Here is a 22,393-nt window from a genome sequence, read left to right as displayed (position 1 = left end):
CAAATGCATCCACCAGACGGCATAAGCTCCATCTCTTAGTCTTCCCTTATTCTCCCAGCTGTGCATTTTATAAACACGTCCTGGCCAGGTGAAGGAAATTAGCTCTTGATTGGGCTGCATGCCCCCTCTGATTCAGAGTCCAGACAGATTGTGCAGTCCCGCACAATCCCGGCTCTGAACCCAGAGTCCAGACAGCTTGAAAACATCCCAGGTATTTCTAGGGGACATCTGAAATCTACCCCAACAGGTTTGGATATTTTTACGATGCAAGTTGATTGTACCAAAGGGCTTTGGGGATCCTTTGTGATACAATATTGGTAAAAGTGTTGGAGGGTTTTGAATGGAAATGTGCTTCTAGTGTTCAGTTCGATTCTACGCAAGTTCATTTTGAATGTCTGTCCCCTTATTCCATTCCTGCATTTAGTCCATCGTTCCATTCCAGCATTCTACTGTAGACCAGTATTCTGGTCAAGCATTCTGAACCATGTAGTGACATTTACCCACAAGAGTTGTACTGAGATAGTTGGAACTCAGTTCTGACAGAACCGGGGTTTGGTTGTAGCTGAACACAGAGGAGGTGCAGAAACCTGAAGTAACACTGACTGTCAGGGCAAGGCAATGTCACCTCAGAGCAGCTGGCAGTATCATCCCACTACTACAGCAGTGAAGACCTTGCCACCTCAGGCTTAGCGAAGAAGAACTGGGGACAGATACACACAGGATGGGTAGTTGAAGGAGTGAGCTCTTCAAGTAGAAGGTCATGGTGAAGCTAGGTGAAGCCTTACACTTCACAGGATATGCGTACTATAGGTAGGTAAAAGAACATGTTATGCATGCCGGCAAAAGGGCATTAGTTGGTATATTGTTTTATGTATTGCTAATAAATATACAAATACATTTTATGATACATTCATGTTAAATAATTCCAGAATGTTGAATATGTAATGTATTACTTTTGAGATGTCCTCAATTGAAATGTAAACTAATTGTTAACAAACTATAGTAAGACATTAATAATAATGTATGTGTGACATCCATCTAATACAAAACAGTACTGCTAACTCATCAAAAAATATTTCGGTTTAATCGAACATCATTGATCAGCAAAACCTTGAAGTATATGTTCAGTGGATTTGCTGATGATGAGGTGTTGAAATGACCAAAAAATAATAAAGGTCTGAAGTGCTGAACATATACTGAGCATGAGCATGGAAAAGGCATAGGATATATATATATTTTCTAAGAGTGTTTTACTTGACCATGAGAGCAGCCTGCGTTTGTCGAGTCCATCCAACGTGTGAAGGCAATTTGAGTCAAAAGCACTGCACCAGTTTCAAACAGAAGCCTTGTTGAAGGGTTCCCCAGTAATCCCTGGAATTCTAGCTAACGTAAGCAGATAACTCTTGCCTGATCCCCAACCCAATTTACTCTCCCCACTCATCTGCATATGTACATATTATTCTAACATAAAGCTGGAGTCAAAGTGGCCGGTCTCTGTGAATATTGGAGTCAAGCTAATCTGGAGAAATGATAATAATGGCAAGGATGTCATGAATAATTTTATCTGGGAACAGAGAGAGACCCTGGGCTAAAATAATGACTTTTTTTTTTCAAAAGGCCACTCTGTTTGAATGTCTAAAAGTGGGGAACATCGATTCGAAGACAAATATTGGTTTGGGACACTAACAAAGGGTTTGTTTGCGCAAACACTAGCTAAGCATCGGCTATTCTTGCTGAGTAAATTGTAATGGCATTTCAGGGTACCCCTGCCTAATCCCCAATTTATACTTGGCACACATGTTGTTTTCTCTCTGTTACCCTCCAACTACTTTAAAAGGTTCGACTCAATTCATAATACCCTAACCCACTAGAATGTCCAGTACACATCAAGGCCTTGATCTGAAGTGATGTAGTGATGGTAAGGCTGTCTGTTTATAGCTCTATGGTTGGAGCAGTGACACTGGGTGGCATATGTCTCATGTCAGGCAAGTATGTTGCAATTATTTTGTATTACATTTTTATGATTTTGGTCTACAATTTGATTTTCTTGTTTAGACTGATTTGTTTTGGGTCCTCAATGGTCCCCCCTTTCACTGAGGCTGGGGATGTTGTAGGATGGCAGACAGAGGGAGGAGCCATGATTATGGAATTACTGAAGGGCCTTTGGCCTTTGAAAGTTGGGCCTCTCCTATAATGGAGAGACCTCTCTCAGACCCCTCTCTCTGGAGAGACCTCTCTCTGTAGAGACCTCTCTCTGTGGAGACCTCTCTCTGTGGAGAGACCTCTCTCTCTGGAGAGGCCTCTCTCTGTCGAGAGACCTCTCTCTCTGGAGAGACCTCTCTCTGTAGAGACCTCTCTCTGTGGACCTCTCTCTCTGGAGAGGCCTCTCTCTGTGGAGAAACCTCTCTCTCTGGAGAGACCTCTCTCTGTGGAGAAACCTCTCTCTCTGGAGAGACCTCTCTCAGTGGAGAGACCTCTCTCAGTGAGCACACTCAAAAAAAAAGAACTTGTGTTAAACTTTAAGCTTTGTTTTACACTCTACAACACCCTCCACCTGCACTGATCACACATCCACTCTCTAGACTAATAGTTTACCTATTGGAGGTTATCACATCCAACTATTTTCATTGTAAGTACCATTTCGTTTTCTTAAACACTTTTGGTTATCCAGGACTCCCTTCTTCCTTCTTGTCACCTCCCACACATCAGGTTGTGACAGTAAGTTTCCATGTGAAAAGCCACATTAAATAGCAGTAACTCAAAAAGCAAGCTAAGTGGGGCCATGTGACATAACTTTACAAACCACGGATTACGTCTCAGCACAACGTTAGGCCTAGACCTTTGCCTCATTACCCTGTAAGCTTCCTCAGCTCACAGTACGAGCTTTGTGACAAGCACGAAGTGGAACTGCACATTAAACGTATAGTTGTGTCTTGACAGATCAATTATACTTGTATGCTACTGTTTGACCATCTTAAGCTGGTCATTGGTTGGACGTTTCAGGAAGAAACTTTGTATTTGACCGTCTTTACCATCGGATACCCTCAATTTTCCATCTATTTTCAGGCTGACATACCTTTCATTTTGATTCATTTCATATTGATGTTCGATTGGTCATTTGTACAGCCTCTTCTATATGTTTTTTTCCCCTACCTCTTCAATGTCTCCCTACCTCCATAAACCTGGTATAGAAGTGAGGTGCAACTCATTATGCAGTAAACTGATTTTGAGCATCACCTTTTGTGCATCTGAACTGCCTACCTCATGTATCATTCTAATTATTTCTCTACTTCCTTAGGGAATGGAGCCTGGTGATAGGAACTTAATTAATGAGAAGAAGAAAAGGGAGACAAAAAAAGGAAACACACACCAGCTCTCTTTCAAGGCTTTGAGCAATCTCGCCGAGATGAGCTTCACTTACAAGAAAACCTTTCAGTGGGAGACAAAGGGAGCCTGCCGAATCCAGGGTGACACTGTCACCCCTTTCACGAAAACAAGAGGATGATGGAGTGAAACAAAACACTGACGCTCATGACTGGTTATCTCATCTCTCTTCATGTCCTTTGGATAAAGGCGAAGGAGGAGAGGTTGAGAGTACAGGGAATTCTACAGGTCAGGACCCCTCAAGGTGTGGCTGAATCGTTTGTAATGCAGTTAACATTTCTATCTGAAAAGAGAACAAAAAAGAGTCTAGCCGGCACGTTAGTTATGTCGCATGCACCCATCTTCAGGGACACCAACATGCCAGAATTCAACATTCTTTACAATGTGTTTATATTGTCTGTTGCTTAGTTCATGAGCTCAAAGAAACTTCTTCTCTGTTCTCAGTCATTAGATTGGGAAGAGAGAGATGGTTTGACAGGGGCAAAGACAGAGAAGTAACAGAAGGAGAAAGACATGGTGTCTGACAGACATAAATAATTCACAGGATCACAACAGATCACAAGGAAGTGGAAAAGAAATATAGATATTTGCGTGGGTGAGTAAGTGAGATAACAGAACAGAGGCAGAATAAAAGACAAAGAGACAGAGAGAGAGTAGTGAACTGTGAGGGGACCAGACTCCTCTCTGAGATTCACTCTGGGTGATGATTGCCTGTTGGCGTTACCTCCAAGCTCTCATCTGGGCACCTGTGGAGATCTCTGTCTGAGAGGCCAAATCATACTGTCGCCTACTGAGATACTGGCTCAATATCACTCTATTAACGTGGCTACCTGGGAGTGGGTGTGGGAGAAGGAAGAGACAGAGAGAGGGAAGAGAGCTCTGGGACCAGAGTTGAAAGATGAAGAGACAGAGAGAGATAGAGAGGGGGGGGGGGGCAAAGAGAGGAGGAGGTATGAGGTTGATCATAGAATAAACTCTCCCTGTGAGCCTGATCATATAGTAAGCTTTCTCTCAAATATAGGTATCTCTTTGCGAGTACAGTATATGGGGCCTGAGACAAAATCAAATACTGGTGTTCCATTATGACTAACCTTGCCAGAAAACCAATATTATATGTTCCTATAGTACATAGAATAACAATGTTTCTATATTTCTTCCTTTGTATCATTGTTTGAAAATTCTGTAAAATAACATTTATATATTTATGGAAAATATATGAAACATGTATCAAGGAAACAATGTACAGTATCAGTGTCAATCTTTATTCGTTCAAATGTATGGCAGCCTCCAAAATACATTGACAATACAAATCTTTATCCTTTATTGAACTGTACATCACTGTATGAGCATACATGTAACAACCTAAATGCAGAATTCTGCTTTATTCTGTAAAATACAGTGTACAGGTACTTTAAACTTTTATGGAACCGGCTCCATATAATGTTTTTTCTTGGTCACTCAAATCTATCAGAAATCAGCAGATTGCAAGCTCCAGCTGCTGGGTTTTCTGCTTCACCGCTATTCCAGGAAGCATGACATACTGTGGGAATCCTGACATGAGTGTCTACCATTCACTGCACATGTAAGTTCACCATGAGCCAGTGATGCATGACGCACGATGCTGCAGATTAGTTCAGTCCATAGGCCTGTACTCAGATGGGAAATGAATGAACAAGCAAAGCAACTTAACATATAAGGCCAAGTGAGGTGTGTGCGTCTATTTTTACCATACCAAACCCCTTGGTTATGAAAACCTGCGTCCAGCCAAAGCACTGTACTGAGAAGGGATTCTGGGAAGGGGTTCTCGAAGCTGATGAAATATTGATGTTCCAGGCGGTGCCCCTGACCTCGGCCAGGCCTACTGGGTATAGGCTTTATGCGTCTGAAAACATCAGGCAATCATTAGGGCAGACCCCGCAGTGACTGGGCGAGGGGATCAATTCCCATCTGGGACAAAGCAACACCTGAGGGCTTTGTGAGACTCCTCAGAAGGACAGATACGTGGAAGTATATTGTGGAAATTTCCAGATGCCTGCCCTCTCTCTCTCAAAGGAAGCCCATTCTCATAAGTTATTAATGCATGGCCCATTTCAGCTGTACACCGTTTAGTGTCTGGTTTTACAAGTCAGTCAGACATGTTTTTCTTTTCCTTGGAAGGGTATTCAAGCCTCTTTTTCTTTAATCTTGTATCTGTTTTAAACCAACGTGATAATCGAGATACATCCATTAAATCCTGTGAAGATCAGAGCAGAAGAAAAGAAAGCCCTCATCAAAAGATTTATGCAGGGTTGAAGCCATTAACAGCCTATGTCATTTACTTTCAGTGAATCAGCATGACTAATGTATGTCAGCTCAGAGCTTGTGCTCAACCTTCAAATGAAATAATGGAAAATAAACGAAGGCACACTCCCCGCCCAATTTCATATCACCAGCATTCACACGGTAAAATGTTAACTTTTCCAAAAGGAGATTGGAATAGGATATTTTCCCCACTACAATTTAACACACATTCTCTGTCCACACTTTATTACAGCAATGGAGAATGAAAACTCTTTTTTTGGTGAGGGAGGGGGTTGAGACCTTAAACTAAAGCACATGATCTTAAACTAGCAACGGAACAGAAGACATGCAGGAAATTCGCATTCTTGAAAACCCTTACATACTTCCCATCAAACCTGGCATCCCGTCCTATACCTTTCTTCATATGGATTACAACTTCCTCCACATGCAGGAGAGGGCAAGTAGGACTGAGAGAGAACCAAGATGAGTCGGGGGAAGGTGGCCAAATGCGGGTCAAGCTTTGATCCGGGGGGCAGATGGTTTGATGGGTATCTCAGTCATTGTCAAAGTCCATTTGCACTATCTCCTCTTGGCTTCTTCACTCCACTACAGCTACTTAAGTTCAATCAACCTCTGAAGGCTTTGATTTTTGGACTATAGCATCCTTACTTGAGACCAAGCCTTCCAAGAACTGATATGAGGCCTTAGGAGAAAGTGTATCTTCCACTCAAAAGAGATCAATGAAGCCCCTCCACGTTAGCCCGCCAACCATCTAGAAAGCCCATTATGATAATTAACAAGAGGTTTACGTCAATTCGCTTGCCCAAATAGCATTGACTCTGGATCAGTATTCGAGTGCTGGCGTCTAATTTCTTTCTCTGAGTTTTGGAATCCGACTTTACTGATTGCAAGTAGTCAATGATTTTGTGTGAGAGCAAATGTAACCGTTTTAGTTGACAGATTGTGTTTTATCCAGTTCTGTAGAAAACTCAAGGGGCCACACTGTTTTACACAAGGCAGTACATGTCTGTCTCTGTCCCTCTCTTTCTTTCTCTCCCTCCCTCTCTTCTTTCTCTCAGACCTTTACACATTTCCCTGTCTGATAATGTTCTCCCGTTGATTGGCAGAAGTGCACAAATCAAGATAACACTACTCAGAGCGCTGTGTGGAAGACAACAAGAAGAGATGTGTTAGATTAACACCATTGGCTGGATTTGTTTTTTATTGCATGCATGTTAAGATATGTTGAATGTGACAGCAGGGAGGAAAGCAAGAATGTACTATTTATCTGTGGTGAAACTGTAACAATGCAAATTTGATGTCTTGACAGTTATTTATTATGAGTTTTGTAGTTGCTTATGATGTTGTTGATAAAACAATGAAACTGTTTGTATTGTTAAGGACTATTTCAAGGATTAAAACTGACAGAGAAGCTATCAAAATCTCCAAAACAAATCCAGTACACAGCGTTTATGTAAAGGTATTTTGGGCTTCCATTTGTTGTAGGGCTGTTCAAGATCCAATCACCTTAGCCACATTGTTCATCCCTGTGCTCTGACCCCAGCATGACCCTAAAGCTCTGAGGAAAGAAAACTTTACGTAAAGTCAATCCCAAAGTCAAAATTGTTTTCTGAGGGCTGAGAAACTGAAGCGAAGTTGCCTCGTAGCCCCTCTCTAAAAGTCAAGGTGCCACCATCCCCTATGGGCTTCCTGTCAAGGCAGGCACCTTCATTCAGAAGTCCTTCCCCAGTGGCAGGTTCAGAATCCCATTCACTCTTCCCTGGTGAGGGACATCTATGTCCCTGTGACTGTCTAGCACTTCTGTGTCCATATACTACCCAGAGATGTCTAAATCGGCCAACTGTCAGACGGAGAGCGTACGCTCCAGCCCTGAAGTGGTTCTGTCAAACACTCGGCAACTGGGTATTGTTAAAAAAGCTTTTACAAGGAGTGACGTGTGACTCCATCATATGCCGAATGGCAGTTATTCTTTGACTTGCACACTTTGACTAGAAACTCGCTGCGCATGCAATTTTCAGTTTGTTCAATCTGTCATGACTAGGCATGTACAGAAACTCTTAAGCTGTCTTAAGCTGCTATAGTTGGGTCAAATTTGAACTTCTCTTCACTTTACAAGTACTTTGACACAACCACAAAAGATCGAAGGTAGTTGCAATGAAATCACCTTGAATCTCCTCCTTTACCTTCAACCCAGAAAACGTTGTGCAATATTCCCTTTCTCTGTAAAACCTTTCAAAGGTCTTTCCAGGTCACATTCAGGGTACAACTAAGCCGACTGGAAAGGTATACTTTCTTTGAAGTAATATTCCTGTTGGATGCCTTTGTCCGTTGCTTGAAAGGAGAGGATCCCCTCAGAGACACAAAGGTCAAGACCATGACACAAACCCTTCTGCCAGATTCATTACATAAGCGGGGAAGAAGCCAGGGGGGAAGAAATGAGGAAGAATTCTCTGTCTTGAAAAGTCCTCTTCCACTGGTTCTGTCAGCAGAGGAGCAGGTTTCCCCCTCAGAGACAACCCTCCCTCTTTCTCAAATATGAAATATTAATTCTGAGAACTAGGCTAATTCAAGCCAGCGTGATATTTCAGGTGCGCTACCATGACACTGATTATGTGTGAGTTGAGGGAAAAAGAGACAAAGAAAAAAGGCAGTCGTAATGCAGCCATTTTCTGACTGTCTTTGCTGGGCATTAAATATTAATGTTTGCCTAATTAGATTCTATTTTGGTGGGCTTTTGAAGAGCTAGACAGTTAGGTTTTTGATAGTCACACAACTGCTGTCAAATAAGGACAGTTCAAACCATGGCCCCACAGTCCCTTAACAAGCTACAAAGTATAAGAAAAGTCAAATGTCTGTGGAGATCATGTCTGTGATAAAGAGTTTTATGTGACCTTGTCACTTAATAAATCACAGCTAACACACATACTGTGAGATATAACTTCAACTCATGACTTCAAAAATATTCCTTGAGAGTGTACTAAAGGAGAAAATGTGAAGTGCATTCTTCAAGGGGGTAAGAAAGCCATCCGCCTGATAGGGCTTTAGGCATGGACTCAACAGAGCATATCCAGATCGTCTAAGGAGAGGGTGACAGTGGCTGTCACTCCCCTTTGACTGTAGAAGCGGTGACACATTCTTCTCCTCCCTGAAAAAAGATGACAGACTTCACTCAAAGAGCTCTTGCAGAAATACTGCTCACATACAGTCACAGCGGCCTTTTGAGCGTACGTCTTGTAATGTCTATAGGCCACAGAACGTCTGTGGTACTGGCCTGCAAAATGATGTGTGATCAAAGGATGCATTTAGGAAAGTGAAAACTGTCAGTTAATACTAAATAGAAAATAAAAGGCATTCCAAACTATAGACTGAATAAAAATGTATTTATCGCCTGGAATAAACAGATATGTCGCACTTAACTTGTAATATCCGAATGCAATGGCTATTCTCCCAATCTTTAAATGGCATTGGAATCCATGAGGGATCCAAATAATGCCAACGGCTGTGGGATTGCGTCTGCGTGTGCGTACGTCTATGACTGTGTTATCAGAGCAGCTGGGAGGATATAGAGGTGAGCGCTCCTTAAAAACCGGTAATATGTGTAATCAATCACCTCATTCGCTCCTGCAACCCTGATGTCTACCTTGGAGAGCCCGGATCAATGCAGCGCATTAAGTAATATCCTTGGATTATTGACTTGTTCCTTGACTAACAACAGAGCGTGATCACATCGGCTTTATAGCAGAGTACACATGTCAACAGGCGTCAGGATCAATACCTGGGTTAGCACTGATGGAGTTCCTACCTCTTCTGGAGCAGTACAAGACAAACGAACTGAGGACACACACAACGATCTAAGGGTGCAATACAAAACGAGCATGTGCAGGGTTGGGTTCTTGAAAAGTATACTGTAGTCTGTCAGGCGACATATTCCATTTTTGTTTGTTTGTGGATAGGTTTTTTGTGTTTCTTTGTTTTCCTTACGACCAGGTCAACAACTCACAGAGTAGTGAGAAAGATCTCAAACAGTAAAACCCCATTTAAAGAAAACAGTGGCAAGTTCAACCGCTATAGTAAACTGATTAATATTTTACAGATTTCTGAGCATCGTGTGGCTTTCAGATAGGCTTAGTGGATTTATTGTAAACAATTACTTTGTTGCAAACGCATCATAGAATGCTAACACGATATTTGCAATATTTCCCAATGGGATGATAACGCCTTGCTGTTCTATAAACAGAAAAATGCAGACCAACAGCGTTCATAGCCTAGGTCAGGGGTGGACAACCCTGGTCCTCGAGAGCCGCTGTCCTGCATGATTTAGATGTTTCCCTGCTCCAGCACACCTGTTTCAAATCAATGGGTTGTTATCAAGCTCTGTGGAAGCCAAGTAATGACCATTCATTTGCTCTCGAGGACCAGGGTTGTCCCTAGGTGTCACGTCCTTCGCTGCCCCCTCCAAGCAGCGTCTGGTCTACTCTAGATCTCTTTGTTTTTGTCTCTGTCTGTGCTGTCTGTGTAGGGACATGGCTCCAGGCTCCTGTCATCCAGTCCATGTCTTCCACCTCTCCAGTTAAGCCTAAACACCTGCGGTCCATCAGCTCATCACCCACTGTATTTCAACCCCTGGTTTTCCAGTCACTCCCCGCCAGTTTGTTGTACTACTGACATTAGATGCCTAGTTCTTGTGTTTAATGTACTAAAACCATTGTCCCTACAGCCTGCTTGCCATGCCTTGCCTTGCCGCCTGCCCTGCCTCTTGCTCCACCAGCCCAGCCAACTATCCTGCCCCGACCCTGCTTTCCCTACCCCTTATTAAATAACCAATACAATTTCCTCCTGGTCCTTTTGTCATGCTATTGGGTCCGCTAGCTAACCTATCCCCCAAAACAGTAGGTCAATAGGTCAATAAGGATGCAGTTCACTAGGATCAAAAGAGATAATGACAACGTACGCATGGGTAGCACTTAGATGTAAAACCCAATATAAAGGACTAAGCTAATGGTTGAACATCAATTCATAACGTGTTTCTAAAACAGTTTTATAGGTAATATTACTAACTAAAATGATTAGACAATACTGATTTTACATAGTTTCAGTTTCAAATGTCCACCTGAGAACACTTTGCTTAAAGGTCAGCTTTAGAGTACCATCTCAGAGTGCTCCAGTAAGGCCAAGGGTCCTTTTCATTCACACCTCCTGGAGAACCCTCAAGGCAATAACAGCGAAAGGTCAACCAGCTCTGGACAAGATCAAGAGATAAAGAGGGCACATAGGCTGCCTACTATATTTGCAACAACTCTGTGCAATGTCAGTGACTCAAAGGCTCTCGTGGGCTGTGGCATCGCTGAAACCTGTCATGGGGAAAACATCTTATATATGGACCTAACAGCTTAGAAAGCTGAGTGAAAACATACGTTTTTTGTTAGATTAAGAACACTATATGTGGGTACATCCACCTCTATCGCTACAATTCATGAGGTAAAAGCAGCATGAGGTTATTCTGTAAGATGTGTAGATGAAGGTAATGTGGAGGTACTGAACAAAGGGGTTGTCACGACTAGAGTGTAGAACGTTTTATCAAACCCTAAAGATGTTTACTGATGAATTTGTTACCTTTCCAGCGCAGACACTTGGAATTTATATAATTACAGTGATTTTGTAAAAAGGGACTTTACATCAGAGACAGTTAGTATTGTGACAAAAAGTCTGATTGGTAAAGTTCAGCTTTTCAAAAAAAAAGAATTTCTGCACAAATTTCTGATTACTGTACTTCAATGTCTTTTGTATTGATTCACGTTAAAAGGCACTTATTGTTTTTCCTATGCACAATGTCAAGCCACAATTACGGACTGTGGGAGGTTTTACTCTGATACACAATGTGCACAATTGCTAACATCTTTCACATTAGAAAACCACGGCGTTCAATTGCCAGGAAAATGGCCTATTGCTGGGTTTTCAAGTACCTCTAAATAGGACAGTCAGGCGAGCACAGGCAAATTCTTTGCATCAGCTTGCAACTATTTGTTGTTTTTATTGCCTGTAAAGGAAGCTAAGGCAAAAGTTTGCATCAACACCAGAAGTTTGACAGCAATAACTACACTGCAGCTACAGTATAATGAGTAGGAAAGACATCAAAACACTGGAGCACAATAAAAATCAAGGCCCTCTAGTTTTCAGCATCCACACAGGTTTTAGATTAATTGACAACAGTACATTGAGTGTACTGTGGAAACTGTTGATGTGATAGCACACAGTATATACTTCAGAGAGAATGTGTGTGTGAACAGGATACATAACAGTATCTAGAGATTGTAATGTATACCATTTATTATTGAATGTTGATTGTTTTATTCAGACTGACAGTAAGAATTGTATACCCAGTGATGCTGTATCCTAAGACTGGGGCAACACTGACTTATAAGTTCAGGTGAAGCCAGGATTCGAGTGCACAGAGTTCAGTGCACACCATTAAGTGCACGGATTTGTTTACTGTGTTCAGTGTGCAGTGTACATTGTTTAGCATGCAGTATTATGTGCATGTTGCATGTTGTGTCTGGCAAAGACCGTCTGCTACTTCTTGGCAACCTGCCAAATCGAACAACATAAAGTCCTACTATTGGCTGTTTTTTCGTGCTGGAATTTATTGACATGAACTTCCTGCTTCAAGTCACTGGGCCAGACCACCGCGAACCTTCTTTGACATGTCAGTCTTGTCACACGTTTCTTTCAAATCTGTTTTTCCTACCATCACATATTCCAAACAGAAGACACATACTATATCTGATGACAGCTAGATTGTTATGTTGTGGTATTTTCAAGTCTAAGGAAGAAAAAAAAAACTTTTTCACATAATCCAAACAGAATGTGACAAGTATCTCTGACAACTGGTAGGTGAGGTTGAGAGGGCGGTGATTTGACTTCACAATATGACAACAGAAATTAAAGTTAAAGACTACACATACGACGCAGAACCTCAGCGGTTTCATAGTCTGTGGCACCGCAGCGATGGTGGATAGTGACAAACGGGGTGAAAAAAACCCCACATCTGTCAAAATGTGATGTATGATAATAACCCTACAACCATTACACACATAATACAGCCACATAATAAGCGGTACTCCTTCTGTCAAACACCTCAGAGATGAATCTCTCACAGCTAGACAAATCTATCATTGATTATTAAAACATTCATTCATCACATGCGGAAGCCTCCGGTTTGTTAGTCGTCAGAGAGATGGTAGTTGGCCTTTACTTCACAAGCACAATGACAATGAAATAGTGATACAGCACAGCCCACCAGCACAGGGTTGTTTCAAGTTTATTCGTTTAGAAATTTAAGACACGTTCGGAGTAAATGCTGAGTCTTTCACAAATCATTCACTGACAAAGACGTATTCTGTCCTACAACAAAGCAATTCTTATCTAACGTTATCTGCCTCCGAATGCGAAGACAACCATTCGTTTTGGGACAGCAGAAGAAGGCTCACTTGATGAATACTGTATTCATTGTATCAAAGCTGAACATCACTTTCTCTCTCTCTCTCTGACACTACACACACACTCGCACACACACACACATACTTAACTGCATACGCCTTTAAGGCTTGAGTGCTAAACCTGGCTTCTGAATATGAAGGTCCCTCACTACTTAAAGTCGCAAAATACAGACATTAGAAGTCAAATTCATTGTCCGTGCTTTTCTTAATGAATATTATAAAACAGATTTCAACTGAGATGTACCAACAGCAGTTGGAACATTAAAATAGACTCAAATAGATGAATGGAATGCTTTAAGATGGGGGGTACAATCTTTCCTCCAGCATCTTTTTATGTGGGCTGGAGGGGAAGCAATCAGAGACCGTGGCTAATGCGTACACTTTCACACACACACACACACACACACACACACACACACACACACACACACAAATATCAGCTGTGGAGCCTCAGGTGGCAAGGGCAGGAGACAGCTTAAAGGAGGCCACCAGAGGAACAGAAACGTGCTCCAGAAAGTGAACAAGGGATTGCTTCGGCTTTTTGGACACATCAGACCTCTTCTATGGTTGAGTGGGAAGCCGCTTGTTCTACACGCCACTTGTTCTCCAACCACCGTTCCTCAAAATCCAACAATGCATCAGTGATTTGTCGACTGCTGTTCCAGGGTGTGTGTGTGTGCATGTGTGTGTGTGTGTGGGGTGGGTGGGTATAAAAGCAATGAAAAGAGAAGGTCAGAGACACCTTATCCCCAAGATCACAGAGGTTTCATAGAAGAAGGCAATCCTCAGAAGTTTGAGTCCAGAGCAAACGGGAGGACAGGGACTGGCTGCACTCGGAAGCAACTGCAATTGTCTGCCTTTCCTTTAAAAGCCCAATCTGCTCTAGCACTTTGTGATTCAGGTGCAAACCTTGAGCGTTTCCTCGGTATGATGTGTTGTTCATGAATCTTCTTCCTCAGTCCTCCGTGATCTTCTGACCTTGAGTTTTAAGACATTCCCTGCAGACCAAACAATATTCACCTCCACTCAACCGTGTCTAATAGTAAAGTCAGAGAGGAGCCACGGAGGAAAAACACAACGTTGTCTAAATAATTAACAACTATGAGATAGGAGGACCCTCAAGAGGCGAACCAAAAACCGTGGCGTGCAAGGCATCTGTCTTCATCTCCTTTCCAGCCCAACCTTTACTTCCCTGCTCATTTCTCTCTTGGTTACTCATGCGTGTGTTTCTCTCTTTTTAAAGAATAACAAGCCTGCCCAGGCTGAATCAGACATCACGGTGGGTATTGACTATTCTGGAAATATCTGTGTCACATCTGTGCAATATCTGGTCACTGTGCACAAGTTGGTCACTATCCAAAGTCGCCAAAGTGGCACATTATGATGTGTGAACGTGTGCTCCCGATTTGTTTATGTGACAAGCTTTGAGATTACACTCAAAATCTAACATGGTTCATGTAAATTTGGCACAGATCTGTCAAAGACAATGCATCATAAGATGTCTATGTTACAACATTCTTTGTCTGGAGCTCCACTGTCCAATAAGATCCAACGGCAAGGACTCATGCACGAATTAGGGTTTTCTTAACCCAATTTCACATTTCTTATAGTTAGGTCATTGATGAGAAAACGCCATCAAGATCATGAGTTGAAGAAAAAGAAAACCCTTGGAAAGAGTTATCTTCAGCAATGGAAGTGGATCTTGGGACGACTTGGATGTACGGTACTGTATGTATGAGTTAAGACTTTTTGGGGACACGGTGGCCATGGGAGAGGTGGTTTGGACAGACAAGGTCAAAGGTCGTCGGAAGACAAGCGAGCGGTGTCGTAGAATCTGCTGAGCAGCACACTTCTCCGTTCACCTCTGCTCCCTGCCATCCATCCCATAATTACATTCCCATTCTGTCCCCCTTCCCCTCTCCAGATCCCCCAGTGGCACACTCACATGGTGCACTGCTCTTGGTAGTGTACTTGGATTGTGACGGAAATGTGTCGCGGAGGGTCACCTGAGCTGGGCTGAACGCTCGTTCGTCTGTCAGACGTTTGTAGCTTGTAATCAGAGGTCAGGAGGCTGCAGTGTCACCTGACGCTGTTCTATTTTCACCTCTAAAACGCCTGAACCACTTTGTTGTCATGAGGGTTCAATTGTACATTTAAATCAAATTGTCTCATTAGATACATATGATTCTAAATGAGTGATCATATATGTATACTAAAATAGCTATACAATCATTGAACAAACAATCCAATATCTTCCAAATGCTAAACTATCCAACTATCCTTGCTAACCCTAACCTAACCTGCATATGAAGGATGGTAGTTGATTTAGGCTATTATCAAAGCATTGCTCTGGAACATTTGAAGGGTTTCCTCCTGGACTGAGGCAGACAGAACAAGTGAGCCCAGAAAAGCAAGGCTATGACACAGAGTACATCAGCTCTCATTCAGAAAAAAAAGTGTGATGCTCATTTTGGACAAGACATTTCAACTCGGTAGAGAACATTCCTCCTGACATGTTAGTGTTCTATATAAAGACAAGGAAGTAAACAGACATTGGGCACTCCTGCTGAGTATCCTTATCTGTGAGAGAGCACAGGGGCTAAAGGACAACACAGCTTTTGAATCTCGTTCTGTCCTGGGACTGTCAGAGCGGGCTTCTGGCTAGCCTGTGGTCTTAATTTTTTATTGTACATTGGAAACTGATGTAAAACGTAGAGGGGCTTTGAGTGATGAGATGCAGTGTTCTTTTGAATAGTGCAGGCTGAAAAATGATTAGTTTGGAGACAAAGTTTACAGTATGTATTTTTGTGTAACACTGGAGTAAAGGCGTCATGGTTTACAATCCAAAGTTCTCACAATTGAGACCATTTTTTATTGTTCATACCGTTCATATTAGATACTTGAATGCCTAAACTGTGCAAATTCTAGCATTTGCCAGTTTTACATTACAAATTCGCTGGAAAGTTCCGAATAGTGCAGTTCTAACATACATAATTGATAATATGTCACGGCAAAGTGTATTGACTGTTTACCAGAATTAGTCACCCACTCACAAACTATTGCCAAGCCATGGAGACAGCCAAGATAATATAAAAGAATGTTACCAACAGCAAGAGAAATGAAAGCCATTATGTCCATATCACATGTTGATGTGTAGTAAAGGTTTGCATTCATGTCCGGAACATGTACAGTAAACATTTTCATTGTTTTTCGCGAGTGTCAAATCAGAATATGCTAGTTAAGTGTCCTTTAGGCTGAATGTTTCCGCAGAAAAACAAAGCAAATGCAATAATGAAGCAAGTAGGAAACATGCAGCAGAACATAATTTGTTTTACTAAATTGCTTTAGTGGACATTTGTAGTTGTGTACTGTCACATCAAATCAAGTATTAAAAAGAGATCAGCATTTGAAAGACTCTCAAAGGCTGCCCTTTTTGTGTGTGTGAAACCCTGTTTGCACTCTCACAGGGCCTTTTGACACCAAAACGATTTACATGGACTTTAGCAATGCATCACCCTGAGCAGTGGGTATTTAATCTCACATTCATTTCCCTCTGTGTATTTGATCAATACATTCATATTACCATTGAAGTACCATCTCTGAAAAGAAAAAAACAAGCTCGTTTTTATTAACTGCAAACTAATGTGGGAATACATTTTTCAGGGATAGAATGGATTTTCTGTAATGAAACTATTCTAATACTCTAAAACTATGAATATTAAGACAGTTTTGTTCCTTGATGAATAATTAGTTCACAGGGTATTGTTTGAAAACAAAAGCGATTATGTGACAGCTTAAAGAGAGAGAGTTGAATGTGAGATTTAATGTTATTTCACCTAAATTTCACCTTAAATGTTGTAAGGTTCACCTCATTTGCATGTTGATTAATGAAGGGCTCCTTTTTTTGCATCATAATAAAGTGCTTTTTAAGGGATTTCATAAATCGGTTTCATTAGTTTGTCTGCATCCATAGTTAAGATTACAATGGGGAACTACAATAGCAATGCCCTAGTAATTACTTGATAAATCCACAGAAAAAGCATAATTAATTAAATAAATTAATAATTGAAAGGGATAATGACCCAATATAAGGCTTTCAGAAGAAGGGTTGCCAAATAAGCACAGCCAATGAAAACATGTCTTTGAGGGGAAAATCATTGAATTCATGATAAGTTAAACAGATCTTGTGTAGCTGCATTTGGGTCAACTGGCTGATGGTGAGAAGACGTTATTCCTTGTGCGTCGTACATCAAGGTTCGAATCTAACTTAGTCTGCTTACTTCAAATCCCGCTTTACCCTAACATACAAACCCACACACATTGCACCAAGTATGCTTTCCCCAGTACAAGAGGAAAAAAGCCAGCTTCCCACAAAACCCACCTTTGTGTGACCTTTGCAATATCAGTTCATATTCAGCTAACGGCGATTCTAACACTAAAATCACTACTGCCAGTAAGCTAACAAGCTAGGATGTAAATAAAGGCTAACAACTCAACTTCCTTTTACTCAAACTCAGCCTGCAAGCAACACTAAACTGTCAATTAAGCCAAGGGCGAGCCTGGCAGGGGAAAAATGTATTCTAGGATGCAGTCTGTGTTACAATCGGGTCCCCAAGGGCATCATTAGCATTTCAGTTCCCAATGTATGTGTGGAGCTATCATTAACAGTTTCACACTGAATTAATCAGGAGTGCAATTGTTGCAACAAGTACAATATAGACTAGAGACAGGGAGCGGTGAGCGGAGGATAAGCATTAAAGCAATAATTTCAAAAGTTGCGGGGAAAATTACATACTTGTAAAGGGAGGGCGTGAGAGATCCACTGCTGATGGCAAAGGAGGACCTGTGAAGTTTGGGTCCAAGCGTGGAGAGGTGAGCATGCTGATTTGGCCCGAACAGGGTCTAACTCGGTTTCAATATACCACAAGTTCTTTAAAAGATCTGTCTAGACACTCTCTGTCTCGCCTCCCAGGTTTCTAACACTTATAGGAGAGGTTGAGTGTGCTTTCATCTTGTTTCTGGCAAACAAACAAGTTGCTGCAATAATGCATTAGAGTTCTCCCAAACGGAAAATATATCAAACGCAACGTATCAACAATCTTTGGACTCAACTGGTCTCCACTATATTTTAGGAGGTGTCTAAGGGCTGTCATTGCAGACTCAACCTGCTCTTGAAATAACTATCTTATAAAAAGCTTTAAACTTAACTTTGTTGAAAATATAACCTGCCTGTTCCAGATGTGAGTGTTATAAAAGTATGTACTGTGTAATAAGTATACAAATTTCCTGAATAAAACTATTTAGTAAAGCCATCAGCTAGATTATAGTGGTCCACTGGAACAATGCGTATTTGTATTAGGAATGACCTCAGAAATGAACTGTGTGCTAAAATATACACAATAGTCAAACAAAAACCAGATACATTATGCTTCCCTGAGGAATGGTTGTATTAAAAAAGAGACCATAAATTACTGTTACATAATTACAAATTTCCTTCAGCAAAGTACCATCTTAAAGTAATTAATACTAACTGTGTGACTGCATCTTTGTCTACTGCAGTATACAGTGCACACTTCAGAGGGGATGTACTGTAATATATTATGTTTGAAAACTGCACATAATTGCACCATGGTAGGACTAAACATCTAAATAATGTTTATGTCTCCAGTCTATGATAATTGTATAGTTTCCAATATATAGACCTAGTATGGCTAAAGGTCACTTGATTATGTCATTCCCTGGCATTGGATTATTGGATTAAGTATCAACTTGTAGAGTTTACTTTGATGTTGCACACAGAAAATACATACAGATATTCTGAAGAGATTACGTTTTAATGAAACCAAAATAGCATAAGGACAATATGGAAAAGTCTTTTTGGGCCAAGAATCAACATAATGTCCAGGAGTGGTCCAACATTAATTTCTTGTAGAATCTGTATGACTTTTGACTTTTAAGATTGCTATTGCTATATGTGTATGGAGGAGAAAGCCATATGTCCTGATGGCATAGACCTCTCAATGTACCCAACAGGACACAATAATAACTATGAAAATCATTTTTTTCACCAAATAGTAGTGCAACAGATTGAGATGCAATAGTCATCGGCATTGTTACACGGCCATTCTTTCCCACACTAAGCACCTCCAACTCCAACAAAGTGTGACCACTACAAGCCGACAACCAGCAAGCTATTTGCAAGTGAGGGTGGTCTGTATAGATGCTTGAGGAGTGAGTTTAGCCAATAAATATTGGCTAAAGTCACCCCACACCACAGCTTCCCCAGCAAACGGCCAATCTTTCCTGCACCTGTGAGCAATTCACATCGACTACAGTAACTCAGACTTTATCACAAAGACTTTGCTAACCACAATACTGTATTTTCTGTACAAATATGTAGATGTAATGACATATTTTGACTTTGTAGGCTGCAATGTGTAAATAAATGGCATGATAAGTCAGACTAAACAGCAGGTCAGAATGAATGCATGAACATACAATAGTCTAGGCTACATAACTGCGAAAGCTGATTATTTCTCAAGGGGGTGTAGACTAGGTTATGGGCACTGAAAGCTTGTGAATCTTTCAATAGTACCAGAGGGGAAATGACTCATCGTTTATTAGGATGATACTGTGTATTCCCGGTTTAGGCCTACCACCATGCTGAATAGGCTGGGACTTGAAGAGCCGTGGACTGACACATGATGTGAATGCCCAGTGACAAGGCCAGTGGGGACAGACCTGTCCCTGGTATCTATGTCACTGTAAATAGCCAACAGATTCCCACACATACAAATAAGAAATGCGAACAGAAGATAAAGCGCTGCCATGTCTTACTACATTTGTATGCTGTGTGACGGTAAAATAGTCAAAAAACAGTTATATCAAAGAGAAATACATGAGCAGTGATGTGTCGTACATCATTTATTACATCTTCATGAATGTTGTTTGAACATTAATGGCTGCTTTCATGTGTTATGTCAACATTATATTGGTTCCATCATGAAATGTTAACAAAATACTTAGTACATCTTCCATAAATCTTGTTAACATACACCTCTTTATGTGTTGAAGAGAAATCACATGAGGTAAACATGGTTTGGGTGGCTGGTACTTTAGTCAACTTGACTTGGTTGTTGACAGAAATTTCAGGGTTTCCAAGTTCCTCTGAACCAGTGACTGAATATGATTTTTTTCTGAAAGCCTCACAAAAATGCTCGTGGGTGGTGACTGTTCACACCTATTTTTTCAGTCACATCTTCTTCCTGTCTTGGTGTGTTCAGCTGTCTGCAGAGGAACAGCTGTCATGTTACACAATACACATGGGAACTGCCACATTCTCTTATTCTACTCCCTAAACAAACCCTGTACACAAGCCCTTCTGCACTTCCACGGATCAACATTTATTTTGTGTTATTGCAATAAAAATGGAGAGCAAAGTAGCAGTTTCCACCTGTCAGTCAAAAAACAAACAGCGACCTACAGTATAAACATCTTGCTTTCAAGAGGCCTTTTGTCACTGACATACTTTTTAAATAAATAATTTATCCAGACAATCTCACACCAATATGTCAATGCAGTATGTGACATACCAAAAGCGGCTTCCTCCATGACAGAAACACAGAAAAATACTGTACATGAACAACAGAAGAACATTCAACTCGTGAACTCTCTCCCCTCTCTTGAGACTCCTTTCCCTTTTCTCTCCGTCTTTCTCCAGAACTTCAAACATTTGTTGAGTTTAACAAAGGTTAAACTCTCTCTACAGATCCACAGTGCCAGGTCTTTGCCTCAGTGAAATTGCAATCGAGTTTTGGTTTCAGGGCATAATAGAAAGTAATGAGCAGAGGTTTATGCTCTGATGGCTGTGCGTCCAGCAACACGTGGCCCAGTCCTGAGACACAAGCACCAAGCACCGGGACATCTGATAGGCAGAGTCACTTGGGCAGAGCCACTTTAGTCACGGTTGACGCCTCGCATTCTGATTGGCTGAGGAGACATGGGTAGGAGAGAGTGTGTGCTAAATACTGGGACCCCTCTCGGCCTCGTCCCCCCTTGGCAGTTGATGCAAGCGATCGATGGAGCTAACCAGCTTGCTCCAAGGCTGTGGCCTCGCATTTGAATCCCAAGGCAGCGGGGGAACGAAACCTTGAGAAATTGGACAAGAAAGAAAGAGGAGAGCGATTGGAAGTGCAAAGTCTTATTATGGCTCGGCCTTAAAGAAATCGCTCACCCTCACACGATTATCATGGGCCAAAAAGGCAGCGCTATCATGAGATGGAATTTCAGTCACCGCTTCAGTCATATGAACTGTAAAAAATAAAAAAGCACTGGGATTTTGACATCCTGGGGTTTGATGTGGTGCACATGGTGTTTACAATATCCATACAGTGTACAGAACCTGAAGGTAAAATCGATTGTTTGATGAATTGACCAGATTGCGTTTTGAATTGTGATGAGTGATACATTGCAGATGGAGCAGGCCTTCACGTCAGTGTACACACCATCCAATGTTCTGCTGCATGCACTGGTTTTCCGTCTAAAATATTTCACTGAGAAACGTCACGTTCGTGATGGATATAGAAGAATGCAACGGGCAGAACATGAAACAACAGTCAGGGCTGAAGGAAACATAACCATGATGGATCACAACGTGGCCGCACTGAGCTCCAACAGCCAATACTTCGATGGATAAGCGATAGCGTGTTAATGCTAACTCATTTGTCACAGTAATTAGTATGGACACGGTGAAAGTGAAAGAGTGGACCTTAACATTCTATTCCTTGATTGAACGGGCTGCTCCTATAGACTCCTATAGAGGTGGCATAGGAAGACGATCGAACACACACACAGAGAAGAAGGGGGTCGAGATATGAGTCCGCTGAGCTCTCTCTGAAAATTGGTCGTCGAGCCAGCATGGTTATCTCATCTCGTTACCTGGCTCCCGCTTTTTTGGGATACTGGAACCTGGACTTTTTTCATTAGAGAACGCTGTACAAGACCAAGTGTCGAGGCCCCTGAGGTGGAGACAAACGTGGTGCTGTGGCCTTTTCACAATGCTCATTATGGAATCCAGCCGCTCCGTAGTCCGTGGCCCTACCTCCCTGTATCTGTATGCATGGAGATTTTCCAGCGTGATCCCTCAGCAGGGTTAGTCTTAAGCACACATTAAGCCGGTGTAATTACTACAACCTTATTGGAGGACCTCAGGC

This window comes from Hypomesus transpacificus, chromosome 14 (genome assembly GCF_021917145.1).
Source record: "Hypomesus transpacificus isolate Combined female chromosome 14, fHypTra1, whole genome shotgun sequence".
Taxonomy (NCBI): domain Eukaryota; kingdom Metazoa; phylum Chordata; class Actinopteri; order Osmeriformes; family Osmeridae; genus Hypomesus; species Hypomesus transpacificus.
Note: the sequence above shows the minus strand (reverse complement) of the source record.